Source organism: Sus scrofa, chromosome 2 (genome assembly GCF_000003025.6).
Source record: "Sus scrofa isolate TJ Tabasco breed Duroc chromosome 2, Sscrofa11.1, whole genome shotgun sequence".
In the NCBI taxonomy this organism is placed as follows: Eukaryota; Metazoa; Chordata; class Mammalia; order Artiodactyla; family Suidae; genus Sus; species Sus scrofa.
This window is the reverse complement of record NC_010444.4, coordinates 143,390,396-143,414,709: the sequence shown is the minus strand read 5'-3', so window position 1 is coordinate 143,414,709 and position 24,314 is coordinate 143,390,396. Positions and strand designations below refer to the sequence as shown.

At 59.5% G+C, this 24,314-nt stretch overlaps 1 long non-coding RNA gene across 4 annotated transcripts in view; it reads left to right on the top strand.

Annotated features, from left to right (window-relative positions):
- LOC110259522 overlaps positions 9–24,314 on the top strand; it is a 33,792-nt gene continuing 9,486 nt past the window's right edge. For 2 of the 4 annotated variants that reach the window (XR_002341954.1, XR_002341955.1), the window contains exons 1-2: positions 9–93; positions 2,800–2,959. This is a non-coding gene — a long non-coding RNA (uncharacterized LOC110259522). Of the gene's footprint in view, positions 94–2,799; positions 2,960–4,782; positions 5,212–12,418; positions 13,877–24,314 lie in introns of those variants that run through there. The other 2 variants (XR_002341952.1, XR_002341953.1) reach the window with 2 other exon arrangements.

Below are 24,314 nucleotides of genomic sequence, written 5' to 3'. Positions count from 1 at the left end.
GGGGAAGCTGCGGGCCAAGGTCACCCCGCGAACCAGGAGCTGTGGCGGCAGGCTCCCATCCAGCTCTCCCAGATCCTGCGTCCCTCGCGTCAGGTGAGACGGGTCCTGGGAGGGAGGGGAGGCCCCGCTGCACTGGGCCACTTCCCTGGCACGCGGTGGGCGTGCCAAAAGGATTTGGTGAGGGGGTGAACGGGGAGCAGGAAGGCCACGTGCCCCTCCAGGAGAGGAGGGTGTCTCTGTGAGACTGTGGTCACCTTGACAGGGGCCCTCGGGGCCTCCCCTGGGCTCCGGCCACATGTCCCCTCTGCCTCCTCTAGATGGCAGCTCTGGGAAGGGGGCAGGGCTTCCTCAGGGGCAGGGACTGCAAGTTAGACCGCAGGACAGTTCCTTGAAGGAGGCAGGGAGGCCGGGGCCCTGGTCGGGTGAGGAAGAAGTGCTTTGAGTCTAGGGCAGGGGGGCCTGGAGGGTTTAGTGAGGTTGGAAGGGGTGCCCAGGACTGGGCGGGTGGTGGGGGACGCTGAGTCACACTTGCTCAAAGCCTAGGACACCTGGGAGGCTCTGCTGGGTCGGGGGGGCGCCAAGGCGACCTCTGCTCCTCAGAGGTAGACCAGGCTCAGCTCTGGCTGCTCAGGATCCTGTTGCCACGGAGACCCCAAGGCTCCTGCGAGAGCAGGAGAGGTATTGGGCGTGTCCTGCCCTCAGCGTGGTTGAAAGCCTGGGGTTGGGGGTGCAGGTGGGGTAGCAAAGAGTTTTGCTGGGCACAACGCCCACAGACATCAGCAACGTGGCAGCTGCTGGCTTTAGCCTTCCCAGCCCTGGGCCAGAATCCCGGTTATTAACTGGTGGCCTTGGATGAGCCTCAGTTCCAGCATCCGTAAGATGGGGTTGCTAAGAGTCCTCACACAGCGGCAGTTGTGCCGTGTGTGGAAAGCGCAGTGCCTGGACCGCGGGCCTCAGTAAGCGGTAACTATTAGTTCTATAATTGGCGCTAGGACTGGGCTCCGCAGGAGTCTGCCCTGAAGGCAGCAGCTCCCTGCCCTCAGCCTGCTCTTCGGGGCTCCTGGGGGAGGCGGGAGAGGGGCCTGACTCGTTCTCCACAGACGCAGGCCAACAAGAGGCAGGACTTATGTCATCCTTTGAACATGGGCCTGGAGGCTCTGCCGCAGGCGCATCTGAAAAATAAATAATAACAACTTGAATAATTCACAGAATCCGTGTGAATAATTCACCACGGCCTCCCAAGCACCAGCCGATTAGTCACCGCAGTCCGGGGCTCCGGGCCTGGCTTCTTCTGGCTGCCCCACCGGCCCTGGGGAATGCGGCCTGGCCCAGGGGCATGTGGCGGAGGTCAGGCAGGGCCACTTGAGTGGGGACCCCTCCCAGGGCTGCGGGGGCCTGGGGGGCAGTTGAGGAGGTAGCATCCATGGCCTCACTGGCTTCTGCAGAGACCCAAGGGCTGGGGCAATCCCCAAAGGGCACTGTCCTCGGGTCCCTTGGTGGAGGGGTCCTGCAGTGGCCATCACGGCTTTCCCTCCCTGGGCTGCACCTTGGAGTCTTGGAGCTGCGACAGCCCTTCTCGGTGTATTTCAGCAGCGAGCCCACTGTAGCCTCATCTCCACAGGGACCCCAGGCTGTGAGGTCTCTCCGCCCTGAAATCAATCCCACAAAGCCCACACAGACCTCTCATGCTTCTCCTGGGAGCTAGGCTGGGGGCGGTTAAATGCCTCTGCCCAGGACTCAGGCTTCAGTTCCAACAGCCGCTTCCTGACTCTGTGGGACTGGACCAAGTGGCCCAGAGCTCCAGGTCTCCACTTCCTGGTCTGTAAAAGGGGATTCAAGACACCTTCTTGATAACGTTGTTTCTGTTCTGCGATGACATGATGTAATGACCGTAAGCCGCTCAGCGCAATGCCAGGCACGCAGTAAGTGCGAAAAACCAGCAGCTGTGATAGACTCATTATCTTTCCAAAGATAGCATGTTGGGCACTTGGGGTAGGAAGAGGGCTGCTCAGATGCCCCATAAAACATGAGCTGCAGGCCGGGGAGACAAGCAGAGCCTGCCAGCCGGCCCAAGGCAGGCCCGTCCTTTGACGTGTGGGGGACCCTTCCAAGATCCTCCAAGTGGGTCCTTCACTCAGAACCCTCAGTGCCCGGTCCGTTTGCTCCTGAGCATTTGCACAACTTGTGATGAGGTTCTTGGCTCCTTAGTCACATTCCGATTGACGTGCCTTCGCTGCTTGACACTGGGCTCCAGGAGGACAGGGACACCCTCTGTCTTTTTGACCAGAAGTATCTCGCCAGGCCCTAGAACACTGTCTGGCACATAGTAGGTGCTCAGTAAAACTTGTCTCTTGGCTGAATAGATTCCTCCGCTGGGCAAGGTTTTAGAAGGAATGAGCTCAAGAAAAGCGGCCGGAATAGAGCCTCCGCTGTGGGTGGGTCAAGAGGGGTTCTGGGCACAGCAGCTGGGCGTGCAGCTCAGAGGGGGAAGGTGGTACTGGGGCCCCTGCCAGACTGGCTGCTGTTGATGGCAATACCTGGTTCCCCATCTTACCGCCCAGGTAAGCTTCTCCTAGGCCAGCAGCACAAGGGAGGCTTAATGGTGGCACGGGCTCACTGCACCTTCCCCAGTAATGATTTAATCGCTTGTTTAGAATTTCCTGTGGCATTAGTGATTATCCCCCAGCACAGGGGGAATAATTGGCTGTGTTCTCGCAATGAGCCAGCTCCCTGTTAGTGGGGAGCCGAGCCTGTTCTCCTGCAATCTTCTTCCCTCACCTGCCTGCCACTCGCTCACAGGATGATGGAGATGGATGAGCTGCCATGTGCAGAGTCGCTGGGAAGCCACCTGGAGCTGCAGGACCTCGCCGGGGCTAGGAGGCTGCAGGAAGGGCAGGAGACTGAAAAAGAAATGCAGAGAAACACAGAGAGCACGGAGAAACAGCAAGAGGCAGAGCCGGTAAGACAGAAGGATACTGGGAATCTGTGTTCTTGGGCCAGGCGAGCCCCACACTCAGCTCACAGCTTCTGGTTTTCCCGAGCCGCCAACTCTGGCTGACAAAACCGTCTGTGCGCGGGCAGGTCCTCCCGTGGCTGGCCGTCTCTGGGGCTGACGTGCTCTAAGGGTGGTGCCTGGAGCTGGCCGGTTAGCTCAGTTGGTCAGAGCGTGGTGCTAATAATAAGAGCGGTACCAGGACCAGCACCATCAGCAGCAGCTGGCATTTGCTAGAAATGCACATTCTCAGGCTCCATCTCAGCTACTGAATTAGAAACCCAAAGGCAGGCAGGGGCCAGTACCCTGATAGGCTTTCGAGGTGATGCGGCGCACCTAAGGGCGAGAGGCCCTGCCCTCCCATACAGCGTGGGTAGAGTCCTATGAGGAGACGTGGGTGCTGTCGCGTGGTACGGCCACGTGTACACACCACGAGGGTGCCGGTGTGAGCCTTTGGGCCCTTGAGCCCAGCCAGGCAGCTGCTGCAGCAGAGGCCAGAAAGACCCAGGCGGAAATCCTGTCCGGGGCTGCTACTTGTGGAGAGGGGACAACCGTCCAGCTGTCCATCAACTGCCCCAACATAGCCACCTGCTCCTGGGTGGCCACGGGACCCCCTGCCAGGGGAGTCTAAGGGGCTAAGAGGGGACCCCCATCCCTGCCAGGGCCTCCGTAACGTAGGCCTGGGAGCAGGATCTGCTGAGGGTTGCTGGCATCAGCCCTGACTCCCTAAAGTGGTTCACAAGGGGCACTGGACCAGAGACAGGAATCCTAGGGACGGGCCCCCACCTGCCCCTCCGTGAGCCACTGCTGCTGAGCTTTGAGGAAGTGAGTTTTTGTGGATTGAGCAGTTTGAGAAGGCAGGGGGAAATGAGTGATAAATCAAGACCCCCTAAGAGCCAAGAGCCACAGGCCCACCTGCCAGAGCCTCCAGCCCAATTTGGGCCTGTGGGTGCTATGTCGGGAAGGGGGCGTGGGAGGCTGGGTTGGGTGAGAGTGACCCTGGGAGTGAGGGTGGCTTCAGGAGAGTATTGCAGGGACGGGAGGGAAGGAGGGGGAGGGGAGGGTGAGGATGGGGGAGGGGAGGAGGAGAGAAGATGCCTGGGGGAGAGGGGAGGGCCGGGAGGTGGGGGAGGTCAGGACAGCAGGATATTGAGGGTAGTGTCCCCAAGGGAGGGAGGGACAGAGGGCAGTCTCTGGGGGATGGGGCTGCCCGAGGCTCAGGGAGGAGGGGGCGGGTCTGAAGGAAGGGGTGTGGGCCTGCCATTCACTAGGAATCTGCAACAAATAAGAAAGTGAGCTGCTTGTTGAGTTTTGTAGTTAACAAGACAAATACAGGGAAGGAGTATGAATAATTAGGACGTAATGAAGACCTTGCAAAAATAGCTTTTTCTTAAAGAAAAAAATAATAAGGGAGCCAAGAAAATAGGTACTCAGAAAACCAGAACATATGCAAATTGCCCATCTTGGGCAGGTGAGTGAGTCAGCAAGCCAGGCCGGGCCCTCACTGCCCGCCGGGTGGGATGGGGAGCGGGAGCTGGTCGGGCAGCTGAGGCCCGCCCCGGCCCGCTGGGAAGCTGAGAGCACGCCTGGCTTTCAGCTCTTCCCAGCCCCTGCTCTCTGCTGGAGCTCCCGGACCCACCTGGGGGAGACCGTGGGCGGCCCCAGCAGCGATGCTGACCTCAGATGTCTCAGCCCAAACCCCCAGCAGCTCTGGCTTCCTTTAATTACCACTGGGGACCCAGCATCCATTAATTTCGTGCAACCCTTTCTGAACTCCTTTCTATTTTCAGCTTGTACAGACCCCTTGGGGGTAACAAATTCCAGAAGCTGGACAGCAGCTGTGCAAAGCAGGGCTTCCCTTTAGATATCCTGAACGGAGTAGCTCCAGCTTGAGGAGGAACCTCCCAGCTGGGCTAAGGTTCCCCTATCAGCAACGCTCCCCAGCTCCCAGAGTTGCCAACAGCCCCTTGTGCCCACATTCCAAATATTCGGAGCTCTGAGGTCAGACTGGGGTCCAAATGGGGGCTCTGCCACTTGCTAGCTGTGTGACCTTTGAGTAAGTCACACGTCTTTCCGTCCTTAGTGTTGCCATCTGAAAAAGAAATAATTATATTGCCAATTACAGCACGTGGTGAAATGATGTCTGTAAATCACCTAAAAGAGTTCCTAGTGGAGGTCCCGTCGTGGTGCAATGGTTCACGAATCCGACTAGGAACCATGAGGTTGCGGTTCAGTCCCTGCCTTGCTCAGTGGGTTAAGGACCCGTCGTTGCTGTGAGCTGTGGTGTAGGTTGCAGACGCAGTTTGGATCCTGCTTGGCTGTGGCTCTGGCATAGGCTGGCGGCTCCGGCTCCGATTGGACCCCTAGCCTGGGAACCTCCATGTACCACGGGAGCGGCCCAAGAAATGGCAAAAAGACAAAAAAAAAAAAAAAAAAAAAAGAGTTTCTAGCACCCTAAGTGGTGTGTGTGCCAGGTGCTGCTCTAGGCCCCAGGGGGAGAGCCCTGCCGTCAGGCAGCTTCCATCCCGGGAGAATGTGGGGAGAGGACCACTAGCCAGGACGTGCATCTGTACGGTGACCCCAGAGAGCGCCGGAGCTCTGAGGACAATGGAAGGGGGACGGGAAGGTGGCGGACAGATGGCGGGTCTGGGAAGGCCTCTCTGCTGAAGTGACATGTGAGCTGAGAAGCAGCCAGCTTCGTGGGTCTGGGGCAGGCCTTTTTGGAACTGGTCTCTAGGTTTGGGAGCAGCTCAGGACCACATTTCCCGGCCCCTCCGCGGTTTCAGAGCAGTTGACCCCCTTCCCCTGCATCTCATTCTCCTTCTCAGCTTTAGCGCCCTCGGGCCCCGGCCTGAGAAGCTGCTGGAGCCGCCCAGGGCTGAGCGCGCCGCCGCCTCCTGGGCTCCCGCGCTGTCGGTGCCCGGCTCTCTCCCCTCGCCGTCCGCCCGCCGCGGGGAGGGCTGCCTCCTTCCCAGGGCTGAGTCCGGGGCTGCCTCCGTCAGGCTCCGGGCGGGCGGGGGCTCGGCCGCCGCTCCGCTCCCCGCGGCCCCCGCGGCGGCGGGCAGGTGCACAGGGGCGCGTGCGGGGACAGCCGCGAGCAGCGCCGCTTCTCTCCGGCCGCTGCGGCGGTGGCGGGCCGCTGTCTCCGGGGCACAGCGGGCACCCGCGGCAGGAAGGCTGGCTTGTGCCGCCAGCCAGCAGAGGCGCAGCAGGGACTTGAGGCCGGATCTCCAGGCTCGCTCCCGCGCTCTTTTCCTGGCACGCCTGGCTGCTCGCCGGCATTCAGGGCTCTGGGGGGTCTCGCTCTTCGAGGGCCGGAGCTGGGTGTGCGCCGCGCCCTCGGAGGAGCCCTCAGCCTGGCGCGCGGGGCAGTGGGCCTCGCCGTGGCGCCGGCACGGACCGCGAGGGACCACGTAGAGCGCGTGCTGAGGGGGTTTTGGCTGCTGCGGGGAGCTTGGTAGGAAAGAGTGTTTTATAGTTCAGTGCTTCTCAAGTTTCAGCCTGCAGCGGAATCACCTGGAGGGCTTATTAAAACAGATTGCTGGCTTCCACCCCCAGAGTTTCCCATTCAAGGGGTCTGGTGTGAGGTCTGATCATTTGCATTTCTAACTAATTCCCGGGCGATGCTGACGCTGCTGGTCTGAGAAGCGCTGCTGTAATTGACTAGCGCTGTCTGCTCTGGGTGTGAGAATGGGGAATTGTGACAAGTATGGCATACATTTGCCATCCCTCTTCTAGTGTGACTTGTGAATCTTTTTGTCATAACTTGCAAACCTTTATTTTATAGGCAGCCAGAGTAATCTTTTCAAAAGGCAGATCTGATCATGTGACTTAAAGCCCTTTGAGGACCTTTGCGATAAAGAGAAAAGGCCATATTGTGACCACTGCCCACTCCTCCATCCTCATCTCACATCCTAGGGCCTCGTGTGTCTCCCCACAGTCCCTCCCATGTGCTAGCACAGGACATTTGCACATGCTGTTCGCTCTACCTGGAATACTCCGACCACCAGTCAGGCTCCTTGCCTAGTAAACTCCAGCTTAGTCCCCAGATCTCAGCTCAGCCGTTGTTTCTTCAGGAAAGCTGTCCCCCACCTCCCTGCCCTGGTCATATTCTCCCATTACGTGTTTTCATAGCCCAGCACGCCTCTTCTTTGAAGCAGCTAACACAATTGCAGGGCCATAGGAGTGATTGTCTGATTAACACCTGTCTAGCCCACCAGACCAGGACCCCGGGAAGGCAGGGGCCATGTATTCTTGTCATTTAGCCTTGACCCCTGGAGAAGAGCACAAGGCCTGTTACACAGGAGGGGCTCAGTTAACACCTGTAGAAATGGAGCAAGAGCGGGAGCTGTGGTCGAGTCCAGACGGATTTCGGTTTCAGGTTTTTTTCTGGAGGAGGAAGAGGCTGCAGCCTCAGTCTGTCAGTAACTAACTAACCAATGGTTATTGAGCACCTGCTGTGTTAACAGATTTGTAGGCCTCAGCGCTGTGACTTTCCTGTCCCCTGGACAAGAGCAAGCTCTGAGGTGGCCAGTGAAAAGGGGCAAAAGAAACTTGAACCCCCTCTGAGGGCTGGTCCTGTGCTGTTATATACTCTCTCTCACTTCATTTTGTGGAATAGATTAGCATTATAATTCCCATTTTCCAGATGAAGAAACGGAGGCTCCCAGAGGCCAAATGAGTTGTGCGTGAGGCCTGTATAGGAATCCTCTTCTTTCTTCAAACCTCAGCAGAGTTTAGGGGGCCCAATAAGAGAGAACACGGGGAGTCATGGCGCAGTGGTTAACGAATCCGACTAGGAACCATGAGGTTGCGGGTTCGATCCCTGGCCTTGCTCAGTGGGTTAACGATCCGTCGTTGCCGTGAGCTGTGGTGTAGGTTGCAGACGCAGCTCGGATTCCACGTTGCTGTGGCTGTGGTGTAGGCCGGTGGCTACAGCTCCGATTGGACCCCTAGCCTGGGAACCTCCATATGCCGCAGGAGCGGCCCTAAAAAAAAAAAAAAAACAAAAAAAAAAAAAAAAAAAAAAAAAAAAACAAAAAACAAAAAAAGGCCGGGAGGGGGAAAGCGGGGGGGAGGGGCAACAAACCAAAAACAAAAAACACAAAAACAAAAAAAAAAAAAAAAAAAAAAAAAAAAAACAAAAAAAATAAAAAATAAAAAAAAAGAGAACACAGGTGTTAGGGCAGCTGAGAGAAGGGGCTCTGGTCAGGCAATTCACGTCTGTTCATGTGCCCATTCTCAGACCTCGATGCTGGAGGCACTGGGGATGGGCAGGGGAAAGATGAAGTCCCTGCCCTCAAGGCGCTTACATTCTAGCTATTGGAAACAGATCCAAGTGCAGCAGATGTTGTCGGATGGTTGTAAATTAAACGGAGGAAGTACATCAGGGCAGTGAGCCAGTGTGTGGGTGTGGAGGGGACAGTCACCTGGAGAGCTCGAGGAAGGCCTGTGGCGGAAAGGACATTTAAACTGAGGCCTGGGAGTTCCTGTCGTGGCTCAGCGTAGCAAACCCAAGTAGCAAACAGGAGGACACGGGTTCAATCCCCGACCCCGCTCAGTGGGTTAAGGATCCAGCATTGCCATGAGCTGTGGTGTAGGTCGCAGACTCGACCCAGATCTGGTGTGGCTGTGGCTGTGGCGTAGGCCGGCAGCTCCAGCTCCAGTTCAACCCTGAGCCTGAGAACTTCTGTATGTCGCAGATGTGGCCCTAAAAAGACAAATAAATAAATAAATAAACTGAGGCCTGACTTGTGAGACATCGCCAAGCAGGGCCATCTGCTCCATCAGGGACAGTAGCCCAGTACGACCTGGGCTCCAGAATACCTTTAGGGGCCCATGAACATGTTTTCATTTCTTTTAAAGTCAGAAGAAACCAATGACCTTTCAGGTTGAAGAAAATATTTTAATACATAATATTAATATTATTCGTGCTCATACCAATGCAATTATAAAGTATAATTTGTATATCTTTTAAGACAGAAAGAACCCACAAAAGCCACAGTGCCTACGGCCCATAAAAATCTTAATGTGGCCCTGGCTCCAATGGGAAAAGCCACAGCAGAGCATCTGGGCAGAGGGAAGACAGCCACAAAGGCCCCAGGGTGACAATGGGCTGGGCAAGCTGGGGGGCAGAAGGAAGGTCCCTTGGCTGAAGCGAGGGGGTGGATGGAGCACGGTGATGGGGGTAAGGTCGTGGGGTCAGGTCACCAAGGTTTTCACGCAGTCAGATCAAGGCCAAGACGAGGAGGCGAGCTGCTGACCGTGGGAGGGGCCCCTGGCTGCTCTTAAGGAGGAGGTGGGCTGCTTCCCAGAGTCAGAGGGGCCGGGGCCACACCTGGACCAAAGCATCCCCTTGAAGGGAGAGTCTGCCTGAAGACCTGCCTGCTGCGTCCTTGCAGCCAAGACACAGGCTCAGGCAGTGCCTGCCTCCTGAGGACTCGGTCCCTTGGCAGATGCCTGGCCCCCCACCCAAGAAAAAAGCGGGCTCTGCCTCTTAGGTACAGCGATGAACAGGTGTTCTCTGGCAGGTGTTTCCATGACTGGAGGGTGTTTAGGGAGGGAGGGGACTGAGTCCCTCTGTCTTGGCCTCATTTCTGGGGCTCATGCAGCCCCTCCCTGGGACAGCCAGACTTGGGGGGGCGGGGCCTCGCCAGCAAGATACAGCAAGGAGCTATTTAAAGCTGCCGGCAGCTCGCCCCTTCTGTTCACGGCTCTGCCGGGTGGGAGCTGCCATCGTCACGCACCCACCGGCGCCACAGGAACACAGCAGCCCAGTGCACCCACACAGAGACGTGGGGGAAGGGTCTTTCTGAACCTCCACAGCCTGGCAGGGGTCCTGCTGCTTGTAGGGGAGGGCGGATAAGGCAGGAGAGGACCCCGGAGAGCCCCTCACTCCCAGCCCAGGTTCCCATCCACAGCCCACCCAGGAAAGTCGCCTAAATTTAGGTCACCCCCACACCCACTGGCTGCAAGTGTGACCAATTAACGGCTTTCCCAGGGTGTTGGCGGAGGCGGAGGCCGGGGCTGGGGGGATCTTCGGCCCACGCCGGCCTGGAGGTGCTTCTTTGGCTCTGGAAGCTGGTCCCAGGCCTCCGAGGAGGAGCTGCGAGCCCCCCCCCCCCCAGCCACAACCCCCAGTGAGAAGACCCTCTCCCGCTGCTGACTCACACCCTCAGGGGCCCCGAGGGAGTCATCTGTGGGGGCTGCACAGGGTCTACAGGGCTCCTGGGCCCTGGCATGAATCCAAGCAGGCGACCTAACCTCTCAGCCTGTTTCTTTCTCTGGGAAGTGGGGGCAAAAATAATGACCCCTCGTAGGTCTGAGGATTTTATTCGAATTAAAGATGACATGGCTGGCCCCCAGTAAGCTCAGAATGAGGCGTGGCTTTTGCCAATTTTACTGCAATTATCATGAGATGTTTTGAAACTGGCTTCCCAAACTGAAGGCTGTAGTGGCCCCCTCCAGGCCCCCATGGGTGTGGCCTGAAAGTCCCGAGGGGCAGGGGAGGCAGTGAGGGAGTCTGCCCTTGACCGTCGGTGCGGTCTGGACACACGCTGGCCCTGGGCCCACATTCGGGTCCAGCGCGCACACCGCGCTGGGCTGGGGGTTCTCTCCCTGCTCCTGTCCTCCGCAGCCGCACGTCCAGCTCACACACCCCAAGCTTGGAAGCCATACCACTGGCTCCTTCTCCAGTGAGAACTGCTGCTTCCTCCCGACCCCAGCAAGTGGGAATGGGGGCTCTTCTTTCTGGACCAGACAGACAGGCAGACAAGTAGACAGACAGCTCTCTGCAGGCTCAGCCCTGAAATACAGCCCTGTAGGACCAGCCCACCCCTCACAGCGGCGGGGAGCCACAGCAACCGTGTCCTGAATCGGAGGGCCGGTCAGCAGCTCAGCGCTGCACAGGGGAGAGGCGGGCAGTCCTGGGAACTGAGAGCTGAAGGCCCGTAGCAGCCAGGAGAGTCAGGGGAGAGGGGCCCATCTGAGCTCGGGGTGGGGCTCCTGCTTCTTTTAACCTCCTTCTGACCCCGCCCCAGGCCCCTCCACCTCCAGTCCCATCTGTCTGCTTCTCCTCACGCTGCCCGGGCATGGACGTGCCCCGGTTAGGGATCCACTCTGCGCCACAGCAGCACCCTGAGCCACAGCAATGACAAGGGCAGATCCTCAACCCATCAAGGGAATGCCCACTCACCATCTCTTGAATCTGCACATGTGTCTCATCCTCCCCCACCCAGGCGCCCCTTCCTCACCCATCACAGCTCTCCACCGAACCTCTTCACTTTCACCCCATCGAGGCCACATCGTGGCAACCCGTGCGGCTGTGACCCCTGCTCAGGCCCTCCTTATCCCACCCAGAGTCCACTCTAGAAAGTCCCAGGGGCTCCATCTCCAGCCTGGCTCCCTCGTCGAGGTCCCTGTCACCCGCATCCGTCATCGTGTTCCACAGCCAGCCGCCCGGGAGCTGAATCAGAGCCATGGAGCTAACATTTCGCACACACGTCTCTCCAGATGACAGGCAAGATGGGCCTTCTGCCCTCAGCCCACACACACCCGTGCTCAGGAAGTACAGAAACCAGGGCTGCACCCCACACGGGGAACAGGGCTGGGGGCGGCCCCTCTTCCTTCTGGAATGCCGGCCTCACCCCGGCCCGTCGGGCTTTTGCTCAAAGCTGAGACTTTCCTTCTGGGAGCAGAAAAAACACAATGCGAGATGGAGAAGACATAGAACTGGTAGACAGAGGCTGCAGGAGAGTTCACATCAGCGGTGGGGACAGGCCAGCAAGACGGAAGGAGAGGCAGGGTGGAGCCTGGAGAGACGCAGACATCAGACAGGGACAAGGAGGGACAGAAACAGGAAGAGAGGAGGAGAGGGGCCGAGCCGGGAGTGCAGAGAAGAGAGCGATATGAGCAGAAGGAAGGCCCTTGTGGGAGGGGGAGAGAGAGGAAGGGGCCCGAGCGGGGCGCAGGACCCACAGCCCAGAGCCAGAGCTCAGGTGGGAAGCGCTGCCAGGAGCCTGGGCAGACCTGGGGGGGAGGCCTCGGAGATGCTCAGGAAAATCAGAACCTAGAGCTTCCCCGGAGGGTCCAGAACTTCACCCTGAGGGGGCAAGCGTGGAGGCCGTTCCCAGGCCACCCAGGACCAGAGGGGGGCTGCTGGCAGGTGCGTCTGAAGAGATAGCAAGAACCATGCACCCCCGGCCTGGCCCAGCCCAGGCCCAGGCTCCTGCTAGGAGGACTTGGGCTGAGCCTAGGGGATGCCAGTCCAATGCTCTCTTGCTGCCAGCATGGCTTCTGCCCCATCATATTCACAAGAGCCAGCGTTTATCTAAGCCCCTTCTCAGTGCCTCTCACACCCATTACCTCTTCAATCCTTTCACACAAAATGTTTGCAAGGCCAACACCTCTCTTACCCCCATTTTACAGGTGGGGAAGCCGAGACTCAGAAACATGAAGGGCCTTGCTGAGATCCGTCCAACTCCCCCATGTGATCCATGAGCCTCTGCTTGTCTCACGGTATCGTGAAGGCCCATCTCTGCTCTAACATTCTGTGACTCTGCAGTTTTCCCAACACATACACGGGGGTGGATTCCAGGAACACACGCGCACACATACCCATGTCCCCAGAGGGGACTTGGTATCCGTCCTTCCTTTGCTCCTGGCTTCCCCACCCCCAGCCCCAGCGTCTCGTGCTTCCCCATCCACAGCATCTCAGCTCACCTCCCTCCGCTCAGCGGCTAAGCACGGGATGACATCATTCTTTTTATTTAAAGAAAAGGGCTGAGCTGGAGCTTCAGGATGGGAGTCCACGTGTGAGCGGAAGCCAAGTGACTGGCCATCTCAGGTCCAGGCCCCGGGCCCTTCTGTCCCCTCAGCTGCCATCTGCTGAGCTGCCTCAGGACCCCTGTCCTATCCCCCGAGAAGCCCCCTGCAGGTCCCAGCTCAGCTCAGGCGCGGTATGGGCCAGATCAGCAGCACAGGGGAAGGAGAGGTGGTGCCGGCGTCTGCGCTGCCGAGTGTGCTCGTTAAGGGCTCCCTGGGCTCCGGGCACGTGTGCCGTTAGCCATGCAGCCCCGCTGGGGAGATTGAGGCTGCGGGACAGAGGCGGTCACCCCAGGTGGTTTTCTGCAGAGGGCACCCTGGAAGGAGGGTGGTGGGAGGAGGCCTGAAAGGGGAGCCTCCTCCCAGGTGGCCGACTGCTCTTCCCCCTCCATCTTCTCACGATGGATCGCAGCCTACTCACCCGAGAGGGGGCATCAGTGCGGCAGAGTCTGCTCAGCTTCCCCCTGGGTTCCAGTTCCCTTCCAGGGCCTGTCCTCCATCCTCGGAAGCCCTCCTGGCAGTAACTCTACCCCTTTCCCGCTCAGCCTGCTCCCTCGGCAAAGCCTCTTCTGTGAGGGGCGTGGAGCATGCATGACCTCCTGTAAATCCAGCAGCCTTGCTACCATCATCCCCATTTTACAGCCAAGGCAAGCGAGGCCTGGAGAGGATGAGCAGCCTGCCCGGGTCAGCTGGTCAGTGGCAGAGCAGGGTGCAAATCCAGGTTCGTCATGTTCCAAAGCCACTCTCCTCTGCCTCTCACTATTCTGCAGGACGTGCCCTCAGACCCGAGACCCCCACAGCTTCCCTGCACCCCCCAGGCCTCTAACAAGCTGCAGGGGTTACGAGGAGAACACAGCGCCCATCCTCTTCACCCGCATCCCAGCCCGCGAGAATGGGACCACCACTCCCTTCCCAGGGTCCCTAACCCAGGCAGCATTCAGTGAGTCCCTGCCAGGGCCAGGCAGAGATGCTTGTTCTATATTTTATTTAGCCACTAATTGCCTGCATTTAGAGGCATCGCAGTGCCACAGTTGTCCTCTGCTTCATGCCCTGATGCGTGTTTCTGCACGAAGGGACGCTGGGGCAGGGGAGCCAGTGAGCGCGGGCCCACGGTCTCCCCAGTGACAGCTTTAAAAGCCTGACCCCAGCGCTGAGTGTCGGAGGAGGTCAGGTTGTCACCCTGAGAAGCAAGATGGGGCGTGCAGGGGCCGGGGCCTCTGCAGAAAGGAGGAGAGAGGTCAGGGCCCTGGCAAGGGCCAGGCGGGGTGGGAGAAGGTGTCCTGCCTCACCCCTAGGATGAGGGCACAGCTGAGAGAGCCCTGCCTGGAATGCCTGGAGGACTCTGCCGTAAACAGCTGCCTGGAAGCAAGCAGGGCACAGCCTCAGTCACATGTGCTGTGACCAGGAAGGAGCCTCACCTGTGCCAAGACAGGAGACGAAGGTGAGGGTGGGAAGGTGGGGGGAAGTGGCTGAGACAGGTGGTTGAGGGCGGGCACCTTTTGGGACAGCCCCGGGAGCCCGCTTTGGGTCTTCCACCTGCTCAGAAAGGGCACCCCCCCGTAGGTAAGGAAGGAACTTGTTTGCCGACCTTTCTCAGTCACTTCCAGGCCTAGTTCAGAGCCAGGTATCATCTCACGCTGACCCCACCTCAGCCTCACACGCATGTCACGGCTCCACGTCAGCCTCAGCCCTCGCCTCACCGCCGAGCCTCCTCCCAACTATGACTTCACCCAGTCCTGTCCCTGATACTCAGTCAAGCCCAAGTCCCCCCCACATTCTTACCCTAAAAGCCATGACAGCACTCATCCCACTTCCAAGCCCAACCCCAGCCCGTGGCTGCCATCACCCGGCCTCCGCCCCTCCCTGCCCCTCACCCGCCTGTCCTCCAGCTCCCACTGCCGCAGGGGGTCCAGCCCACCTTCTTTCCCAGTCCTTCTTCCCCCGACCTGACCCTTCCTCCGGCTCAAGGTGGCTTTCTGGGTGCGGCTAGTGCCCGTCCCTCTCCCTGGCACTAGCCCAGACTTTGACCTGGTCCCCTGGTACCTGGGTGAGGCGGAATGTGGGTCAGAGGGCTGCCACTCTGAGCCAAGCTACCAAGCTGTGGGACCTTGGGTGCGGTGCCTCCGCCTTCTCAGAATGCGCGCGGTCCCAGCTCTGGATGCGGGAGTGTGGGCCCCTTCTGCTGTGCTCAGCTCTTGGCAACTGGCTGATGATACCAGGACATAGGCTGGTTTCAAACCCAGCTGAGGAGCCATGCTTCTCGGAAGGAGTGGCGAGGTTGGCACTCTGCAGAGCAGCCCACCTCTGCCACTCGTCACCCCTCACTGGGTAATTTCTACACGGCCAGGACCGAGCCTGAAGGGCTGCCTGTGTCCGACCAGCTGGACCGTCAGGGAGGGCAGCCCCCAGGGTCTCCCACGGACCGAGGGGCTCTGCGCTCTGCTAAAGGATAACGTTTTCATCCTACATCTGTCACGAGAGAAGGGCACTCTGGAATGGGAATCCTGCAGCCCCTGGGGGAGAACGAGATAGTCAGAGTGCACGGCTGAGCCCTCAGAAGCAGGAGAACAATAAAAAAAAAAAAAAAAAAAAAAAAAAAGAAGCAGGAGAACTTCCTCTGGGAGGGGGCGGGGGGGGGGGCAGGGGACGGGCAGGGAAGTCAGCCCTCGTAGCGGCTTGAGTGCCAAGGAGCCACCATCTGAGCTCAGCAAATGCCGAGTGATTAAGCTTCCAGCATGCCAGGCCTTCCAGCAGCCCCTCTAAGAGCAGCGCAGTGTACCCGTGCCCTGCCCCTGGGGCCCACTGTCCGCCTCGAGCCATCCAGTGACAAACGTCAGCCGTTGCCACTGCACGGGCGGCACCCCTCACCCCTGACATCACCCACCCCTCTTCCTGGGGTCTGTCTGTTCGCTCAGATGGGGAGCCGATGGCCAGGCTGGCCACCAGTTCCGCGTTTCCTGCCAGGCCTGGTGCACCGCCGCCGTCGCTCACTAAACACCAACTGAGCGTTTGGTCTAAACTTTCTCCAGCTTCGTTCCTGGCAACTTCCACCTCCTGGGAGGTGGCCTGAGGCCTTCCGCTCCATCCTGCAGGGAGGCAAGCTGACCCCGCAGTTGAGCGCTGCAGCACCAACCACACTTGCAGGCCTCCCACGTGCTGGCATGTGACCTTGGGCAGGGTGTCTTCTTTGTACAATGAAGGTACTTATGGTGCCTGCCTCACAGAGCTGCTTTAAAAACTGAATGAGGTAGTGCACAGTAAGTGTGTGTGTGTGTGTGTGTGTGTGTGTGTGTGAGAGAGAGCATTGAGCACCGTGGCTGAAACACAGTAGGATCTCAGCAGGTCCTCCACAGACGGTGCAGCTACAGGGGCTGGTGGCCTAACTTCAAGACAGGGTCCTGAGAGAGGGGGCAGCGTGGGTCCTTCTCCTGGGGAGAGAGTGTTGGGTACGGCGGGCCCCCCCATCCCTTCCTCTCTGTCCCACTGGACACGCCCCTTTCCCCGCCCCCAGCCTGGGCTGGGCATCTAGTGATTCATTCCGTTGCTCATTCACACCTCTTCCTCCTCCATCAAATACCTATAGATTGACTGTTCTTGGCAGCGCCTGGGCCTGGGGCTGGGACCCAAGTAAACAGGTGGAGGTGGCTGCGTGGAGCCTGCGGTCTGGGGGGTTCGCCTGCACACGCGTGGGGCGCGCGCAGGAGGAGCCCCAGTCTAAGCGCAGGGAGGCGGGATGCCGGCGGACGGTAGGAGGTAGCGGGCGAAGGCGGAGGGATCAGCCTCAGCAAAGCCTGGCTGGGAGAGAACAGCAAGGTTTCGGCCCCCGGGTCCAGAGGGGCCGCGGAGCCGCCCACGGTGGCAACGTGTGTTCACACAGGCTGGAGTTTGCGCTGCGTCCTAAGGCCTCTTCATCTGGAGACTGGCCGTGGCCTCACGCGAGCGTTCCCCTCTCTCTGCACACAGCCCGTCTCAACAATGGGGTGTTGCTGTGGGGGAAGGAGGGGAGGGCGGCACCCAGGAGAGGAGCTCACTGCTGGGAGGGCCTGGGCTGGCCGGAGAGAAGACCTTCGAGAGCCAGTGCCACCAAAGCGATCGCTCCACCTTCTCTCTCGGTCTGTCTGACGCACGAGAAGATGCCCTTAGCAATTCCGTTTCAAACGACGAAACCGAGGCACTGAGATTTTCACTAATATGAATGTGGCCCTGGTGTCCGTCCCCAGAGCCCATGTGCTGAAGCGCCGGGTCTTCCTGGAGGTGGGACAGTGCTGGGGGAGGGGACCGAATGGCGCCCTCTGCAGGGGGACTCCCCGTGGCCTCTCGGCCAGCCGGGCTCCCAGACGCAGACCCCGGGAGCCAGCGCCTGCCCGTGCTCCGGAGGGACAAAGCCCCCCATTCAGGGCCCTGACCGTCTCCCGTCCCAGCTGCTCAGCTCCTTGCAAAGCATTTTCCCTTAATAGCCTCCCATTCAGCAGGACGCCTGCAGCCCACATCTGCGGAAACCAGGCCACGGCAACTCCTCCTACCAGGCGGGCAAGGCTGCCCGTGGCCGTGGTCACCATGTCCCAAGTGTCTCTTCCTCCTCCAATTCAGGGACCTTCCAGCCTCCTTCCACTCTACCTGCTCTTTCTGGGGCTCTGCCTGTAGAGGGGGCTAGAGCCAAGATTCTGTCCTTGGGGCCAGCCTGTCCTTAGCTTTTCTCTACAAAATGTGTCTGAAGGCTGGGGATGGGGAGCAAGAGGAAGAGAGGATCCCCTGGGTTCTAATCCCTCCTCTGCCTCCAATTTGCTGTGTGACCTTGAGGAAGTTACTTCGCCTCTCTGGGCTTCCTGTTTTTTTCAACTGTAGAATGAAAAGGTAGCCCAGGCGTGGATTCAGACTACCCGGGTTTGAATCCAGGATCCACACCTAATGAGCCGTGTGACCTTTGGCATTCCTCTCTGCCCCTGGGTTTCCTCCTCTGGATGACCTACCTCACCAGCCGCCGAGGAGAGTAAGCGAGATGATCCAGGTGAAGCCCTTGGCGTCGCGCCTGGCTCTCAGCAAACAATCAATGAATGTTCGCTGTAATGATTGTTATTACCATAGTGGATATTTTTCAAAACAGCTGTGGAATTTCTTCTTCTTGAACACAGTTTTTAAGCAGAATCCTGATACTTGGTGTGGAAGGTCAAGTGGTGGCAGGAGGGCTTGTCCAGAATCAGCCCCAGTAGTTTTTGGGTGGTTTTTTTTTGTTTTTGGTTTTGTTTTTTTTTCATCTTTTTAGGGCTGCACCTGCGGCATGTGGAGGTTCCCAGGCTAGGGTCTAATTGGAGCGGTAGCCGCCGGCCTACACCACAGCCACAGCAACGCCAGACCCGAGCCACGTCTGCGACCTACACCCCAGCTCATGGCAACGCCGGATCCTTGACCCGCTGAGTGAGGCCAGGGATCGAACCTGCATCCTCTTGGATACTAGTCAGATTCGTTTCCGCTGAGCCACGACAGGAGCTCCCCCGGTAGTTCTAATGATCTTCCAGGTTCAGGCTGCCCTAGGATCCTTCTGGCCCTTAGGTGACATCAAGACTTTGAGGATGGGGGCCTCCTTCCCTGTCACCCACACGGGGCCAGTGGGTTTCAGTTGTTCCCATGCCTTTGCTCAGCTCCTAGCCTGTCCCCTGCCCGCATCAGGGTCCCTTCCGTGAGTTCTCTCTTTGGGGCCTTTACCCACCTCCAGGCAGGACGCCCCGCCCTCCCTTCCAGGCCCGTCTCTCTTGCTAATCACGCTCTAATCCCCTGCGAGGGTTTACCATGGGCCGGGCACTGTGCTAAGCGCCTCATACTTATCATCATGTTAAATCCTTACAAAGCCCTTCGAGGTTCGATTATCCCCACCGACAGATGAGAAAACCAAAGCAGAGAGAGAGAGGTTAAGCGACCTGGTCGTCGTCACACAGCTGCAAAGAACCTCGCAGCTGGGTCTGCCCGAGCCCGCAGCTCATGCTCTTAGCCACTCTGCTGACGTCCTCCCTCAGTGCCCCACTCTGAACCCTGCTGGATTCACCTCCACTCCCTGCCTCCCCCGTCCCCAGGGCCCCGCTGAAGCTTCTCTCAAGACCATGGTGCTGGCCGCAGCTCCAAGGGCAAGCGAGAAGCAAGCCTGAGAACACGCCTAACCTTGGGGTAGAGAGGCCAGCCACTCCCTTGGGAGATCACAGATGCCCCGATGAACCCAGTCACCCAGCAGCTCCTCCTAAGCAGCCTCCCGTCGGCCCTTCCCTCTGCCATGTGATGGTCAGCATCCATCCCTCCGCCGTCAGGGCAGCCTGCACTCACCAGCCCTGGTCCTCTGTCCATTTCCTTCTGACATCAGAGGCTGCCAGATGGCCCTTCCATCAGTCGGTCAGCCCCTCTCTATCGACCAAGGGCCTTGATTTGTGAGTCTTCAGGGTGGAAATCCCTGACTCGGGGTCAGTGGGAACAGACCTAGCTGCTGTCCCCGGAGACCTTACACTCGGACACCCACAGAGCCAGCCCTCACCCGGGAGCCCCCTGGGTCATGATGCCCCCCAGAGCTCCGTTGCTGCCCCTTCCACCACCTCCTCTCCCTTGGGCCCCGTGGCCCCACTGTGGGGACCTTGCCCTCGGGGACCTGTCTAGGTAATTTGGAAGGTGATTAACAGCAATCACGCTTGAGTTTGACATCCAGGCACGGCCGCTAAATTGAGGCTCACAAAGCCTCCTTGACATCCAATATGTTATATGCTTTTCCCCTTAATTAGGAGCTAAAGTGGATAAATATGAAGTTGCCATAGCAACAGCCTCCCAGGTTGGTGGAGGGATGCAGCTCAGTTTCTGTCGGCTGGCTGGCTGACACACTGGCTGATGGACCGAGTCGGCTCCTGGGAAGGGGTAGGAGAGGGCCCCCTCCCACGTTCCTGGGAACCTGTCTCCCAGCCTGGTTCTGGTTATTCTCTCTGTCACTGCTCACGCGACTTCACAGTGCCCTGGAATGCCCCACCTGGACCACAGACCTCAGCTGGTCTGACCCTCTCGCGGAGCAGGTGGGAAAGGAGGAGGCGTGAAAGGAGAGGATCTCCTGACTTCGGGAGAGGCCCACAGTGGTTCCTAAACCTCGGGGTCCTGGATCCTTTGGAGAACCTGCTGGAGGCTCTGGATTACCTATCGGAACGTACTTTCAGGAGGTTCCGACCCTGAAGCTTGTCTGTATACCACGCCCAGCTCCTCCAAAGTTTGCACCGCCTGTAGAAACTCCTAAAATGTATTTGTGTAGTAAGCCCTCAGTTTCCGTCTGCCTTCTCTCCAGGATAGTCTTGTCTGAGCTGCTCCACCCCACCCTTGGCAAGATGCCCAAGCTACTCCGCTCCAGGCTTCTATGTGTGTACCCAGCGGGGCCGGGGCATGGATGGGATGTGGGGGTGGGGCGTGGGGGCTGGAGGGACAGCTTTTCCAGCTCTGCAGCCAGAGGGTGGGCTGCACATTTGCTTTTTGCCTGAGAATGAGAGGCTTGGGGCTGTGGGGGCAGAAAAGGGGTCAGTCGGTCGGAGGGGGAAAGCTCAGCAACTAGGGCTTGAGATCAGCCACACAAGGGGCTTCAGGCCCAGAACGGGGGTCTGACTTTAAATGTTCATTAACTAACGGTGTGCATTTGCTCGTACTAACTCCCTTCATCTTCAGCAGTTCTGCAGGGCAGATCCTATAATTTCCCGTGTTTTACAGAGGAGGAAACAGAGGTGCAGAGAAGTTTAGCCACTTCCCCAATGTCACGCAGCTAGTAGACGGAGGAGTCAGGATTCGAACCCAGGTGTTTCTGACTGCAGAGCCCAAACTCTAACCGCCACACTCTACCGCACCTGAACTGCCTTTCCCAACCTGGGCAGCCGTGGGCTTTGAGCCAGGGAGCCCTTCTGTCAGGGGCGTAGAGACACTAAAAACTCCTCCCTCTCTGCGCTCAGCTCTGCTCTTGGGCCAGCGCAGGAGAGTCTTATGCCTCGTGCCCATTCTCCTGCCCGGGAAGAGCCAGCCCGGAACACCTTCTGATCGAGTCCAGATGTTTAAACCTTGAAGGAGGAAGCAAGGGCCCCCTTCAAAGAGCCCACAAAGGAAGCACCTCGAGTGACCTGAGGCCCATTTCGGGAGGCACGCCGGGTCTTTCTCCTTTTCCTCCTCCTCCCTCTGTGCCAGAGACCGGGTGCAGCGGGTGCGGCGTGTTCAGGCGGGGAGAGGAGGCAGCTCTCCCTCCCCAGCCCCTCCGTCCCCTGCTCCCCTCCACCAGGCCTGTGCCCTTCTCTCCTCCGTCAGGCTGACACGCTTGCAGGTGGAGGGAGCACAGTCCGTCTCCTGGAGGAGCTGGGACTCGGGGCTCCCACGCGCCCCCGCCCCGCATGCTGTGGGTGCCGGCAGCAGAGCTGGGGCGGGTGGCTTGGCCCCCGAACTTCCTTTCCTTCCAGTTCTGCCTAAAAATAGCGCCGGCAAGGACGCAGCTCATTCTGTCAGACAGTGTTGGGGGGGACGCCTGTGCAGACGCAGCTCCCCCCTTCTCAGCACGTGAGACTCAGCCCCCAGTTTCCCCCGCAAACACCTCCTGCCTCCCACAGCCTCTCTCTGCCGTGGCATCCAGGGCCCAGGAGCCAGGGATGCGGGGCTTTGCTGCCTTCCCCAAAGCCTCAGGGAACATTCTCTTTGGTCTCTGACTTGGGAGGGGCCCGGGTCAGGGCTACAGCCTAGAGAGAGGAAGGCCTGACTTCAGGGGTGTCCTCCCTCTTCCCTCAAGCCAGGTGAGGTCGGGGGACAAGGCTGTCAGGATGGGGGCCACCTTGTACCTTTCAATCCTGGAGGGAGACCCAGAAGCCCAGGCAGCCGAGTGGAGGAGGCTCAGTGGTGGCGGTGGCGGTGGCAGAGGGGAGCGTGTACTCCCAGACGGCCTGGCATTTCCCAGGAGGATGCCTCGAGCCCTCTGCCTCTTGGCCTTCCTGCAGGGCCCCCCTTCAGCTGACTGAGAGCAGCCTCGGTCAGGTTCGTCTCCTGGTCAGCAGCTGGCTTTCTGTGGGCAGCCCCAGGCAGCAGAGGGCCGGAGGGGTCTGCTGGGGGGGAGCGAGGCGCCTGGCCGCCTCTCCTCTCTGCTCCTCCCCGCTCCCAGCCCCGCTGCCCGGTCCGCAGCTCTGCTCAGGGAGAAACGCAACCCCTCGCCACCCCCCACCGTCCTGGACACAGAGGGAATTTACAAGTCGGCTACAGGTCCTCAGGGCAGGAAAAGCTGGTGCTGGGCTAAGAACAGGCACCCAAAAGGCCACCTCTACCACAGCTCCTTGTCACTCAGAGGTGGTTTTCTCCTGGGGACAGAGAAGTCAGAAACCCCTTCCGATCGCCACCCCCACCCCAGTCCACCTGAGGCACCCCCAGAGTTCCGGGCCGGTGCAGTGGGTGAGAAGAAGCCGTTTGCTGCTGTATCTCCAGTGCCTGGAACAGGGCCTGGCACGCAGTAGGTGTTTAGAAACATCTGTTCAGTGAGTGACTGAAAGAAGAAAGGAACAGGATGCAGGCACGGCTCGAGACAAGCAGAGAACCACAAAGGCCATCACCCCGGTACTTTGGTACCAGGGCGGGACTGGAAAATGAGTGCCAAGGGCAGACCGCTAACTGGGTGCCTTTTCAACCCCCCCCAATATTTGTTCACTGTTGGTTTGGAGGAGAAGCCACCCAGAGACCGATCGGGAAGGCACCCCCCTTACCGCAGCCCCACCGCCCATGATTCAGCTCTGGCCTAACCTCAGCAGGACCCAGGCCCAGACCTTTCCTCCGAAAGGAGGTTAATGAGCAGCTGCTGGAGCTGGAGCTCCCCGAGGGATCTCACCTCGGCCCTGCAGCTTCCCAAGGCCTTCCTACACCCCCAGCCACCCCCAGGCCTGCACCTGGGAAAGCCTCTTTTCTCCCAGTCGTGAAGTGGCCAGTGAAGCTTTAGCGCCCCTTAGAGACGGGTGCCTGGCCAGCTGCCTGTGGGCGGCCCTCCCTGCATCTCTTCCCTGGTGACTGGGGAGGGGAGAGGCCTGGGGTCGATGAGGCGCCTCCGCCTTCAGCTCCTCGTCGTCTCCACCCCCGTACCCAGGAGGGCAGGAGCGTGTGAAGGAGGCCCAACCACACGGCTTCTAGCTCTGAGCAGGCGAGAGGGGAGCGGTCAGCAGCCAGAAGAGACTCCCACGCCCTGCGGGGAGCTCCAGGGGCGGACCTGCTGCTCACGGGCCCCCATTCTGCAGGGTAGGGACCTGAGCCCTGAGATCCAGCAAGTGCAGTCGAGCCCCGGATGGATGGCGGTGGAGCTGCCGAAGTGATTCGGTCTGACTTCCGCCCCGGGAGGCTGCAAAAACCGGATGTCTGGCCAACGGGGCGATCGCGATCGCCGGAGCAAAATCCTCAAGTGCATATCGAGTCAGTCACTTCCGCTTCCTCTCCTCCGCTTTCTGATTCCAGCCCGCACGTCCCCTGCCCCACACCCTCCGTGCAGCTGCCTCCCCGGCCCCACCGCCCCGAGGGCCTCTCCATCTCTCCCAAGCCCCCTGCCACCCGAGTAGCATACAGCGAAACCTCCGAGCACCTGTGCAGGTGCGTAAACACTAGCAACATAACGCTGACCTGTCCCAGAGCACCCGCTGGGCGCCAGGCCCTGGGTTACGCTGTTCCTCGACGTCACCCCGCATTTCCTCCTCACGTCACCCTGAGAAGTAGGTACCACACGTCCTTCGGGTAAGACTCCGCGGTCAGACAGAGTCCTAGTTTTGTCACTTGCCAGCTGTGTGACTCTAGGAAAATCACGTCACTTCTCTGAGCCTCTGTCCCCAGCATCTCCCTTACCCGGCTGTGTGAGGCCAGCAAGCCGCACGGAGCTTAGTGCCGCGCCTGGCACTTAGCCAGGCTGGCCCGTGGTGCCATTATCATCTTCTTTTCAGATGAGGAAACCAGGGAGGCTGAGTCCAGTGCCAAGGTTGTGAGGGCTGAGAAGACGACTGGATCAGGGTTCTGCCCAAGGCCTCCTGGTCCTGTCTGAGGGGCTGCAGGCTGGGGTCAGGGCAATGTCTGGCCCAGGCCCTGACTCTGCCCGCCCCAGGCTCCCGGCGGCCTTTCTCCCGTGAAAAGGTCAGAGGAGCAGAGCAGGCCGGAGTGAGCCTGTGGGTGCCCAGCGGCCTCCCGCACCCTGCCGCGCTCTGGGGAGTGTGCACACGCCCCGCTGCTGGCCGCGGGGAATCCAGGCTTTCGACTTGAAGGGAAATTCAGTCCCCGCCCTTCCTACCCTCTCGCCAGTGCTGGGTGTTCATGGCAGCAGCACGGACCCAGTTCCAGAGCCACCGGCCCAGAGGGCGCGCGCTCGCGAGCTCGCCTGGCTCAGAGCCTCTCACACCTCCTCATCCAGCCTTACCTCAGATCCCCATGACTCGGCTCCTTGCCCGTCCCTCACCCGTCCCTGGAGAAGCTCCGTCTCCCTGCCTGGCCCTCCTCCTCTGCCCCAGGC